This window comes from Cydia splendana, chromosome 5 (assembly GCF_910591565.1).
Source record: "Cydia splendana chromosome 5, ilCydSple1.2, whole genome shotgun sequence".
In the NCBI taxonomy this organism is placed as follows: domain Eukaryota; kingdom Metazoa; phylum Arthropoda; class Insecta; order Lepidoptera; family Tortricidae; genus Cydia; species Cydia splendana.
In genome coordinates this window covers 20,509,934-20,522,635 of record NC_085964.1, presented here as the reverse complement: position 1 = coordinate 20,522,635, position 12,702 = coordinate 20,509,934, and the positions used below count along the sequence as shown (strand labels likewise).

General features: G+C 35.0%; 1 protein-coding gene and 1 non-coding gene across 3 annotated transcripts in view; both read right to left on the bottom strand.

The window, feature by feature from the left end:
• Window positions 1-12,702, bottom strand: part of LOC134790924 (pseudouridylate synthase RPUSD2-like) — a 636,573-nt gene that overhangs the window by 332,693 nt on the left and 291,178 nt on the right. The gene's annotated exons all lie outside the window — the stretch shown is intronic.
• On the bottom strand, window positions 6,548-6,633 carry Trnag-ccc (transfer RNA glycine (anticodon CCC)). The gene is given in 2 exon segments: window positions 6,548-6,584; window positions 6,597-6,633. It is a non-coding gene; the product is annotated as a tRNA-Gly (tRNA).

The following is a 12,702-nucleotide window of genomic DNA, read 5'->3' as shown; positions in this document are numbered from 1 at the left end:
CAAACATAAGTCTTCCTAACTAATGTAGGTAGTTTCAGTTTATTTGACGTTAATCCCTGTTCCGAATTTATTGGATCCACTTGAGTTTCATAGGTAGTTTTTGCGAACAAACCGATTTGAAACGTGAGTTATGCGATGAACTTTGAACTAAATTTATACAAGAGGTGATAGCGATGCGATGTGACTATTTACGTACCACCAACGCGATATTTATCATATGAAAAGTAGCCTACTGGTACAGTCAAGGAACCGTCAACCTCGAATAGGGTATTTGACTACTAGTCAAATCAGTTTCTTTTTTCGAACTGTCAAAACGATTTTGCTGAAACACTAGCATTGTGACGTCACGATCATACTATCTACTCCTTGTAGTTTTATACGGGTTTTTAAATAGAAATTGTGCCTAAAAATAAGCCGTCGACGTTTCTCTATGAATCTTCTGGTGCTTTATTTCTTGCATGGTGTAAAATAATTTATTTGAAATACAGTCAAATACATAGGGTATTTGACTGTATGCCTGGCTTTAAAAAACGGTGATCGTTACAAAACCGCTGTCAACTCGTATATCTGTACCACTAATGTATCTGTACAACTAATAATGGGAGAAACGCGGTTTTTAAGCCAGGCAATGTTAGGCATCATAGGCAATGTTGAGAAAGTTGACGGATATATTGTCTGTGCCACTCTGTGTCATAATCACATTGGCAACGACGGGTTAGACAGAACAATGTGAAGGGTGCATTGAAATATAAATACTTGTAAGTTATATCAAAAACTTACAAAAATATAAGTTGGTATTTATATGGGTTTTATCCGGCAGAAAATATAATAGAAAGGAAGGTAAACAAAGAAGAAGAATCAAGCCGTCGTCAGGTGAGTCAGCTTAAAATGCAGTATTTATTTTGTTTCTTCGACAGACGCAATCTTCCAATTTATCCGCGAAATTATATTTATCCTATATCTTAAAACGTACGACTCCCTTTCACAGCCTTCTGCCAAAATCCTCTGTAAATAAATCTCTTTTGGCAAATATTTGCTGGCCACACAGATTTTGGGACGAAGTTTGACGTCTTTGTAGGTACCTACCATATTGTTTATTGAATATTTAGATTTAAAATATCGCTTTTTTGGTCGGAAATGCAAAAATGACCTATCGACTGCTCGGAAATATTGCAATGGATGGTCTGACAATATTTCGATAGATTTTTTTAAACTATTCAAGTTTCTATTTGAATTATTAAGTCGAATTAAACGCACGACATGTTTTGATCTGTTTTCGAAGAATTTTCGACTAGGAGCACTACCGATTGCACTTACTTAATGATACGTGACCGTTTAAAATAATTTTAAATGTTTGCGTCTCACGACAGTTTTATTCAAGTTTCTGTGTTGAAAAAAATAAAAATCTTTCAATAAGATACTCTGCCCAATAGCGTAATGTTTGTAATAAACTGGTACATGTTCTAATTGAAATGACAAGATAGTCAAACACATGTTGTAGAAACTTCTCTCAATCACATCACACCATGCAGTCATCACACACTAAAGCTGAAAAACACGTCTGGGTATGATGACATCTGTCAAATCAATACAATTTTGCGTTTTAAGATTACAAATTGTATGGAGACGTCAGCTGTCATCGTACCCAAGTTATGTGAAAAATACTATAAAAATATATCAGTACGGTTATGAATGTTATGATGGTCGTATAGTTCGTTTTTTTTAGGATTAGAAATAAGGTAAACAATCTTGATATGTCTTTTAATTGAAAAATAAGTCAAGGCAAATATGTAACAATTATAAATAAATAAAAATAAATAAATAAATATTAGGGGACATCTTACACAGATCAAACCTAGCCCCAAACTAAGCAAAGCTTGTACTATGGGTACTAGGCGACGATATACATACTTGTATAGATAAATACATACTTATATACATAGAAAACAACCATGACTCAGGAACAAATATTAGTGTTCATCACACAAATAAATGCCCTTACTGGGATTCGAACCCAGGACCATCGGCTTAGCAGACAGGGTCACTATCACTAGGCCAGACCGGTCGTCGTATTAAACTCAGCACTTAACTGGGGCCCATTCCTCGCGATATTAGTCTAATATTAATAGTGTGTTGTCATGGCAACCCATATGATTTGACAGTTTGTGGACTAATAATATTAGGGGTGTGTAATGTTTAATATAATTATAAAAAAACTATCATACATTTGTTATAACGCCATTTGATATATTATTGTATGTAATAATGTAATTTTTATTATACGTTTCCTTTATTATATAGTGATTTCATCTAAACTGTCATTGATATAATGCATAATGTAATATAATTTTCAAATAGTATATAGACATATTTTATAATGACATTTGTTATATTATATTTTTGTATAACGTAATACTTCATACAATTTTATCAAGTATAAATACATTTATCGTATATTATTTTTTGTCATATTTCATTTACTGATAACGTAAAGTTTAACATACTTTTTATAACTAGTACGCAGGCCTACTGCTTTTGCTAGCTATTTTATTCTAGGGAGGTCGCAGTTCTAACCTAACCTAACCAATTTTTTCACGGTTTTCGTTCTGCGGGGCCCGCAGTTCAAACCTAACCTAAACCACTTTTTTGATAGAATATTTTATTGTACGGAGGCTCAAAGTTCTAACCTAACCTAAACCTCCTTTTGTTAGGTAGTTATTCGTTTGTGCGGAGTCGCAGTTCCAACCTAACCTAACCCATTTATGTCATGCAACTATTATGCTACATAAATAATTATGTGATGTAACTTGTTATAACAAATAATATGCTTTAGAGTATGTAATAATTATGGCAATGTATATTAGACGAAGTGTAAATATACCTTATGACCATTATACTAATAATAACATTATGTATACTGTTAATTAGGTATTACGGTAGTATGCCATTTATTACGTTATTCAAAATAACGATATATCAAACTATAATATATGAAAAGTTATTATAACAAATGTAATGCACCCTAATATTAGACTAATACCGTTCGAGAAATGGGCCCCTGGTGTAATGCGACTCCCAATGAACTGTACACAGACCCGGAATAACTGAAACTGCGAGGTATTTCTGATTTATACAGATCATAATTCAACCCCGTTATATCGAGGGCTTTGCGGTTTGCTGCACAAATATGTTCCGTGTGATAGATGTCCGGTAGTGCTGCGGAAATGGAAAGGGATTATCGAGCTTTGAAACGTTTATAAGAACTTAAAAACCGAAGTGCGAGTAGGACTCGCCCACCGAGGGTTCCGTACTTTTTAATATTTGTTGTTATAGCGGTAACAGAAATACATCATCTGTCTGCAAAATTTCAACTGTCTACAGTTAATAGCTATCACGGTTCATGAGATACAGCCTGGTGACAGACAGACAGACGGAGAGAGGAGTCTTAGTAATAGGGTACCCTTTGGGTACGGAACCCTAAAAAGGCTTTCTCGTGAAAGAAAGCTTATAATCTACTCTAAAATTTAAAGAGACTAGAATACTCGTATTTAGCTGCGTTTCTGAGCTTTGCCCTGATAAGAACATATCAATGTTAAACGGGAAAATATGTTTCTGTACAAACACACAAACAATCTCTATACCGTCTCTGTTTCTACCGTTATTTTTATTTAATTAAACTTTATTGCACAAAGAGATACAATTATCAAATCAAATCAAATCAAATCAAAATTATACTTTATTCATGTAGGCCTAGCAACAAGCTCTTATGAATCGTAATTAATCTTAATCTAATTATCAGAGCAATTTATTGATGTTAATATTATTCCATAATAAAATTGGATTATTATACATATCAAATTTAACACTAAGAATTTCACAAAAGAATCGTCAAACATTAAAAAGATTGTATAAAAAAATACTAGTCTAGAATTTCTAGAATAAAATCTAAATGTCAAAAAAAAGCATAAGTAACAAAAGAAGTAGATAGTATTACATCGGAATATCCATTTCCTCATCAATAATCAAATGTACCTAATAAATAAATAATCATTTCGAATAACAATTAATCCCACGTTGTAATATCATTCATGTAGTCTTGTGTGGTATAATAAGCTTTAGAAATAAGTTTACGCTTTACATAATTCTTAAATTTATTAATAGATAATTCAGTAATATGGTTTGGAAGTTTATTATAAAATCTTACACAATTACCCATGAATGATTTTTTAATTTTATGGAGCCGAGTGAAGGGCACTGCGAGCTTATGTTTATTTCTAGTATTAATATTATGAATTTCACAATTTTTCCTAAAATTTACAATATTTTTATGTACATACAGAATATTCTCATAAATGTATTGACAGTGCACTGTCATTATGTCAATTTCCTTAAATTTATCTCTAAGTGAGTCTCTATGGTTCATTTTGTATATTGCTCGAATAGCCCTCTTCTGCAGAACAAAAATGGTATTTATCTCTGAAGCACCGCCCCACAGTAAAATACCATATGCCATAATGCTATGGAAGTAACTAAAATATACTAATCGAGCTGTTTTCACGTCAGTTAACTGACGGATTTTGCTCACTGCAAAAGCTGCAGAGCTCAGTCTATTCGAAAGAGTAGCAATATGGGGACCCCACTGGAGTTTAGAATCTAAAGTTATACCAAGAAAAACTGTACTATCAACTAATTCCAATTCCTCATCCTTCACAATGACACTTGTTTGCACATGCCTTACGTTACTACTAGTGACAAACTTAATACATTTAGTCTTTTTCTCATTTAACAATAAATTATTAACATTGAACCAATTTACTACTTTTGAAATGGCATTGTTTACATCATTGTAAGCTTGTTGCTGTCGTTTGACTTTGAAAATAAGTGAGGTGTCGTCTGCAAACAATACTATATCATGGTGGGTCTTAACAAGGAATGGCAAGTCATTTATGTAGATAAGGAACAGGAAAGGCCCCAATATTGACCCCTGTGGTACACCCATAGAGACCAATGACCCAGGTGATCGCTGTCCATTCACATCGACCCTTTGTATTCTACCATTTAAGTAGGACTTAAGTAAATTCAGTGCCGATCCTCTAACTCCGTAATAATGAAGTTTCCTGATTAATGTTTCATGACAAACACAGTCGAAGGCCTTAGATAAATCACAGAAGACACCTAAAGCATCGCGTGACTCCTCCCAGGCATCGAAAATATGCTTAATTAGCTCAACACCGGCATCGGTTGTTGAGCGACCCCGTGTAAAACCAAACTGCTTATTATGCATCAAATTATTAACGTTAAAATGTCGTACTAATTGAGAAAGAACTAATTTTTCAAAAATCTTGCTAAATGTTGGTAGCACAGATATCGGTCTAAAGTTAGTGGGGTCAGAGCTGCTACCAGATTTAAATAAAGGAATTACTTTACTATGTTTCATTAGATCAGGAAACTCGCCGCAATCAACACTGTTGTTAAATATAACTACCAAGTCAGGCGCTACAATTTCAACTAAGGATTTGACAGCATGGACAGAGACTCCCCAGAGGTCATTAGTTTTTTTGACATTAATTGATTTAAACGCCTTTATTACATCTGAGGTACAAACATGTTCAAAATGAAGGTCTCCACAACACTCTGGAGCGTTATGTTTTAATAATGTAACAGCAGATGAGGGTGATGAATTTAAATCCTTAGTTGTGGATACTGGTACCTCGGTGAAAAAATTTTCAAATTCTGTAGCTACTTCTAAATTGGAATCTATAATTTTGTTATCAATGTTTAGTTTAAGCTCTTTAATTGTGTGTTTAGAGCGACCAGTCTCCACATTTATAACTTTCCAGGTTGCTTTAACAATGTCGGAACTACTTTTTATTTTCTGACTTAGATAATTTCGCTTAGCTATATGACAATCTACTTTAAACTTCTTCGAATACTCCTTCACATGTTCTTTAAATTCATCACTCTGATTAAACCGCCGTTCCTCATATAAGGCATACAGTTCACGTCTTCTTTGATGTAAGTCCGCAGTAGCCCACTCACTAAAAACTGATGCACCACTAACTACGACCGATTTTGAGGTGAATATCGCATTATAATGATCCATAAAAGTGTGAAAGAATGAATTATACATACTATTAGGACTCATATCGGAAGACAAAAAGGGTAGCGCCTGAACTAAACTTAGCTTCATTCTTTCCACGCGGTCCGAGGTTACTGGTACAAAAGTTATTTGTTTTCTCATGGTATTTTTCCTTAATGCCTCAAATACCATTAATTGACCTAAGTGGTCTGATTCTAAATTGCTGATAACTTTTTTAGCAATAGGAAAAATATCTGTGAAAATATTATCTATACAGGTTGCACTAGTAGCAGTCACTCTAGTGGGCTCCATAAACATGTGGTTGAGATTACAAGATTTAAAAAGATTCAATAATCATTCAATAATAATTATGTACAAACAGAGGTTTAATGCCTTACCTTAAAACAAATAGTTGTTAACATCCTCAGTTATTTTTCGGGAACTAAAGCAAAACGAAAACAAAAAATCTGACTCGTGAAGGACTCGAACCTCCGACCTCCGATAGTAGAGTCAATATTGGGAATTCGGCGCTCTACCAACTGAGCCAACGAGTCGATGCATCATCCAGCGAATATCACGATCGCATGCTGCAAAATGACGTCTAAAACGTATTGCACAACATTATGCAAGGATCAGGATATCACTTGAACACTTGGGTTCCAAGGACGCGATATCGGGTCAGCAATGTCAATCAATATTCATTCTATAATAATAATACCTTTAAGCGAGCAATTCTTGTATATTTACTTATTTATATATTTCGGGGATCTCAGAAACGGCTCTAACGATATCGATGAAATTTGCTATATAGGGGTTTTCGGGGGCGAAAAATCGATCTAGCTAGGTTTTATCTCTGGGAAAACGCGCATTTTTGTGTTTTTTTATGTTTTCCGAGCAAAGCACGGTCTCCAAGATATTATTTGTAAAAAAATAACTATTTAATTAATATGTACGTAGGTTAAACATGAAACAAGTGGTCACCAGGGGCCAATTTCTCGACCGGTACTAGTCTAATATTATTAGTCCACGAACTGTCAAATCGTATGGGTTCCCATGACAACACACTAATAATATTAGACTAATATCGTTGGAAAAATGGGCCCCAGTTTGACACTGACATATTCGCTAACGTCTGCGTAACTTACTTTCTATGCAACTCGCTCTTACTCATACTGGCATATTGTTGCGAGCGAGACGTATCTTTGTTTACCACTAACACAAAATTGACACGAGTTTACTAGCCCCTATTCCTACAAACACTAATCAATAGCGCTTATACACAAACATACAAGTAAATACTAAGCTAGTGTAATCCCAGCTTTACGCAAGAGGAAATGCACCGTGAGCTGACATCGGCTTATTTCTTTGCATATTCTAGCCACCGTTTTCAAGTGAAATGAAAATATAAAGAGTCGGATAGATAAATAGCCGCCAGCGGAGAGACTTGCAAATTGCGATGAGTATCAGCAATTATCATAAGATGAGGTAGAAGGTGATTAGTTGATTACTACTACTAATATTATCACGTCTTCTAATCATTAAAGGAGAGGCAAAATAACTAAGTAACAGAGACACAGAGAGAGAGAGAGAGACAGAGAGTCGAAAAAGGTTGCAAAAATTAAAATACAGTTTTTTTAGGGTTCCGCACCCAAAGGGTAAAAACGGGACCCTATTACTAAGACTAGCTGTCCCTGTCTGTCTGTCACCAGGCTGTATCTCATGAACCGTGATAGCTAGGCAGTTGAAATTTTCAGAGATGATGTATTTCTGTTGCCGCTATAACAACAAATACTTAAAAACAGAATAAAATAAATATGGGGCTCCCATACAACAAACGTGATTTTCGCCGATTTTTGCGTAATGGCACGGAACACTTCGTTCGCGATTCCGACTCGCACTTGGCCAGTTTTTTTTAAAACAGTAAGTGATTGAGCAGTCAGTAAAGCGAAAAAAAAGTTAGGAAGTTAGTTTTTGTTGTGTCAGTTAATTTTTTATTTTATTTTTAACACTATTAATACATATTAAGTGATATTACATATCGGTAACTCGTGACATTTAGGTAGCACTTAAAAGATTAGTGATGAGCACACATCGGTAACTCGTGGCACTTGACAGTTTCTAACAGACTAGTGATGTGACAATGTTCTTCCTATACGAGTCGAGAAAAATAAACCACAAAAAAAAAGGAATTAATTAAACTAATCTTTAAAGTGCTACCTAAAGAGCCAACAGGAGTGGTCATTCCTCCATACAAACGTAGTCCTCGTTTTCCTCCGTGGTTTTTGAAGCTAGAGCAATGATTTTTTCAACACAGATTAATATTGTCAATATCTGTGTCGGACCGTTTTGCTTTTTTTGATATTTTTGTTTTTTAAGGCGCTAGAGCCCTTCAAAAACGGCCAAAATGGCCTAATAGACTATGCCGCAATGAGAGGCGTGGTATTCAAAACTGATATCAATTAGCCAAAAAAGCAAAACGGTCCGACACAGATAATTTCATAATCATTTAGAAATCCAAATTTGGTTACGATTGGTTAAGTTTTGGGGGAGGAAAAAGAGGACTACGAAACCTCGATTTTTGTCATTTTTACGCAGGATTTTTCGCCTCAGCTGCAGTTGTCCCTATCGCACTAATTTTAGGGGCGGAGTCAAGTTTCTAAATACGTACACAGCCAGAAAAGTCATGGGCAATAGTCGACATTTAATGTCGATAATCTAGTGATGTAAGAAGTTATCGATAAACCGTCTTGTGTGAAAATATCTAGATCCTAAGATACAAGGGGTTTTGGGTTGAGAGTAGGGAACACATTTTTGTAGTTATGATATACAATCTATTATGAACTTTTTGATTCTAATATTTCAAATTAGAAATCAAAATCAAAAATATTTTATTGCATGGTTAAAATGGGTTAACAAAATTTTTAGGTACCTACAGGCACGCTTCGTAATTGTCGAGCAATTTAGGGTCCTAGCTGAATTGGTTGTTCCATACTTACTCGTGCTCTATGGAATGTCCAATTTAGCTAGAACCCTAAATGGCTCAACAATCACGGAGCGTGACAGTACAAATGATTCATGTTCTGTATATCCTGCCCTACAATGGCGTTAATATTTGGTTGTCATGTCTATACTTCGTTTTTAAGCATTATTGAAAAAAAAAAATAGTAAATACTAATATTAACCACTAAGTACATAACGATTACAAAAAAAGCTAAATAATTATACGATTGCATGCTTAAAAAAGACACGTCACCTTCACTCTAATGCTAAACAAACGAAGAATAAGAACTAACAGCGATAAGACCGCCTGTTGCTACCTTTATCTACATTGTAAATCGGTTTTAGGGTTCCGTACCCAAAGGGTAAAACACGGGACCCTATTACTAAGATTCCGCTGTCCGTCCGTCCGTCTGTCACCAGGCTGTATCTCACGAACCGTGATAGCTAGACAGTTGAAATTTTCACAGATGATTTATTTCTGTTGCCGCTATAACAACAAATACTAAAAACAGGATAAAATAAAAATTTTAGTGGGGCCTCCCATACAACAAACGTGATTTTTGACCGAAGTTAAGCAACGTCGGGCGGGGTCAGTACTTGGATGGGTGACCGTTTTTATAAATAATGGTACGGAACCCTTCGTGTGCGAGTCCGACTTGCACTTCGCCGGTTTTTTTTAAATTTGTTTTTATGTTTGTGGTGTAATAAAGAATATTTTAGAGTCAGACCAAGAAAAGTCTACAGCAATTTTGATAGCACACGCAGTGCAAGTGTTATTTATATGTCATAATTTCATAGAAGCGACATTTGAAATAATACTTGCACTGCTTCTTGCACTTCTATCAAAATCGCTATAGATTTTTCTTGGCCTAACTCTACTTTAAATTACAAAGTAAGGCCTAAATTATAAAATAAGGCCCATCAATGTTTTTTTTTTGTGTTTATTAAACTTGATATTTTGTCTATAGGATTAGCGGACATGGCCTCAAAATTTAAACCCGCTTAAGAATCGGGCCTTATTTCGTGCATTATATACAATACTACCCATTTTTGTGTAGTCATTATTTATACTATAGCAGCATTGTTTGAGTAGCCAATTATTTAAACAGTAGTTTTTTAAAGGGCAACGGTGGCAATATTTTAAGGTCTGGATAATAAGATACAGATCTTAATAAGGATATCAATGTAAGTGAATGTTACCATGACTACCAAACAAACAAATGTGATAGAATTTGCCAGCTGGCATTGTAACATTCAGACAGTTACCTATGTACCTAATCTGAAATATGAATAAATTAGTAATATTTTAAACAGGAAAGTAAACCGAATTTTGGCCTTTTGCTGGACACAATCACAATAGTAATTTGTTTTACAAGAGGGCAAAGTTTATCGCCACCGGTTGATGCATTTGCAGCACCAATGGTAGAAAATGCAAGCTCATCATCAACTGCATAATCGACGTTTGATATGACTATTGAATCCGAGCTTTTTGATCATGAATCATGATAAAACAAAATTTTAGAAGGTCGCAGAATAGTGGATTTAAAATATTTATTTTCTGTGATCTCAAATATCAGGCACGATCATACAAATTGTACATTTGCTGATCTTGCCTTTGTCATTGAAAGACGTAAGGGTTTACACAGAGAATATATATTTAAGTGTAATATGTGCAAAAAAAAGGAAACGATACACTCTGAAGACCCAAAAAGAAAATGTTAGTAAATACTGCTCCTCCCCATGGTTACTTGGTTCCTTATTCAACCTACCTGAAATTAAACGAGTAGGTTAGTAAATTATATCATTTTACATTATAAAGTTAAATGTTTAGGTATCTCAATCACTTACTCACTGGTGGACATGGACGCAAAATTTTTGCCCATCTACTTATACTATCTTATAAAAAATGAAATTTTGAAAGTTAGCACGCTTAAAGTTCGGTTTTTTTTGCATTAAGGTAACAGATTTTGACATGTCTTATTAAAAATTACCATTGAAAAATAAGTCATAGCAAATATGTTAGAATTATAAATCATATTAATCATATTAATGAGCAAGAGCACCCTAAACCGGCGAGCGTGTATGAGGAATGTTATGAATGTGAAGGAAGCGAAAGTGGTATGTCAGGATCGTAGCAAGTGGAAATCCGTGGTCTCTGCCTACCCCTCCGGGAAATAGGCGTGATTGTATGTATGTATGTATGTATGTATTAATCATATACTTTTTTATATTCTTTTGCTTTCATAAGTAATATAAACTAATTTTTGAAAGCGTTTTTCAATAATTATTAATAAAAAGACACGTCATGATTGTTTACCTTCTTTCTAATGCTAAAAAATAACGAACTATAATAACCGGGCCTTATTTGGTACAGAACCTTGATTTGATAGGTACATCGGATATTCTGGGCCCCTGAGTTTGTTACGTAAAGGACAAAATGGTGACATGTGGTTAGAGCTGATACTGTTAAACTAGTGGTTCTGTGCGCTAAGTATAAAAAATAAGCTTCAGCGAACTCATTAAGCCTAGAAAAAACCCTACACCCTACTGCCACTTAAGTCAGTCTTGAGTCTTTGAATCAATTTCCGTAGTAGTACTACTACTACTAAGGTACTAGGAGGTAATAAGGCCTATAGTAGGTATAATAAGGCCTACCTGAAAAATAATGTTCTTACAACAGTGTAACCGTGTTAGTTATTTGAGTAACATATATGTAAAGTGATACAATTAAAAGCTAACAGCAAACCAGTACATAAATTATATCTTATGTACTTCTTATGAATTACACTCTTATAAAGGTTTCGGCTAATTACGCTTAATTACTTGAATAAAGGTAGATGAATTGCGTGCGGTCCAATAGGTAACCACAACTCACGGAGTCCAAAACAATAAGCTGATCAGCAAAGTCAAGTAAACAAAGCCAAGTCACAGTAGTAGAAAGATTATCGAGTTCCGTAAACGTAAGCCGGGTCAAAAAATTCAATCGCAACACAGTAAGTAATAAGTGAACGCCTCGTGGCAGTAACGCACGAAAAATAACATTGCAAATTGTCGGCAATGAGGCGCGCGCGGGTGCAAGCGTACGCATCTGTGTGCGTGCATTACACACACAAATACAGTCTCTCACGCCCCGTCAGAGCGACGGGTATATTCAGCTTGAAATCTCAAAATTGACTTTTAGCTCAGCTCCCGTTTCGTCTAAATGCCACGAGTTACCCATGTGTAGAGAGTATGAACCTAACGTCACGTAAACGACACTGGTGGAACCACATTTAGAGATTATGATTTAGGAGTACTTAGAGTTTTGGCTTCTCTTCAATTTCGATAGCTAATAGATTCTAAGGAGCTCTAATCTGGAGCATTAGAGCATACGTTTCTACTTATAGGTCTCGACACCGAAATAGTCGATAACTTCAAGAATCTGGGCTCTGAAATTCAGTACTTACAGTAGACTATTAATTGAAAATAGCTGATAAAAGTTCGCAATGAAGTGATAAAACCAGGGCCGGGAACCGCTATTAAATGTAAGAGCGTTTTCACATTGGCCGAACCAATATCGGATATCGGATAGGAACACAAAGAAGCAAATAGTAAGAAAGTGCCTTTTTTATATTTATTTCTTC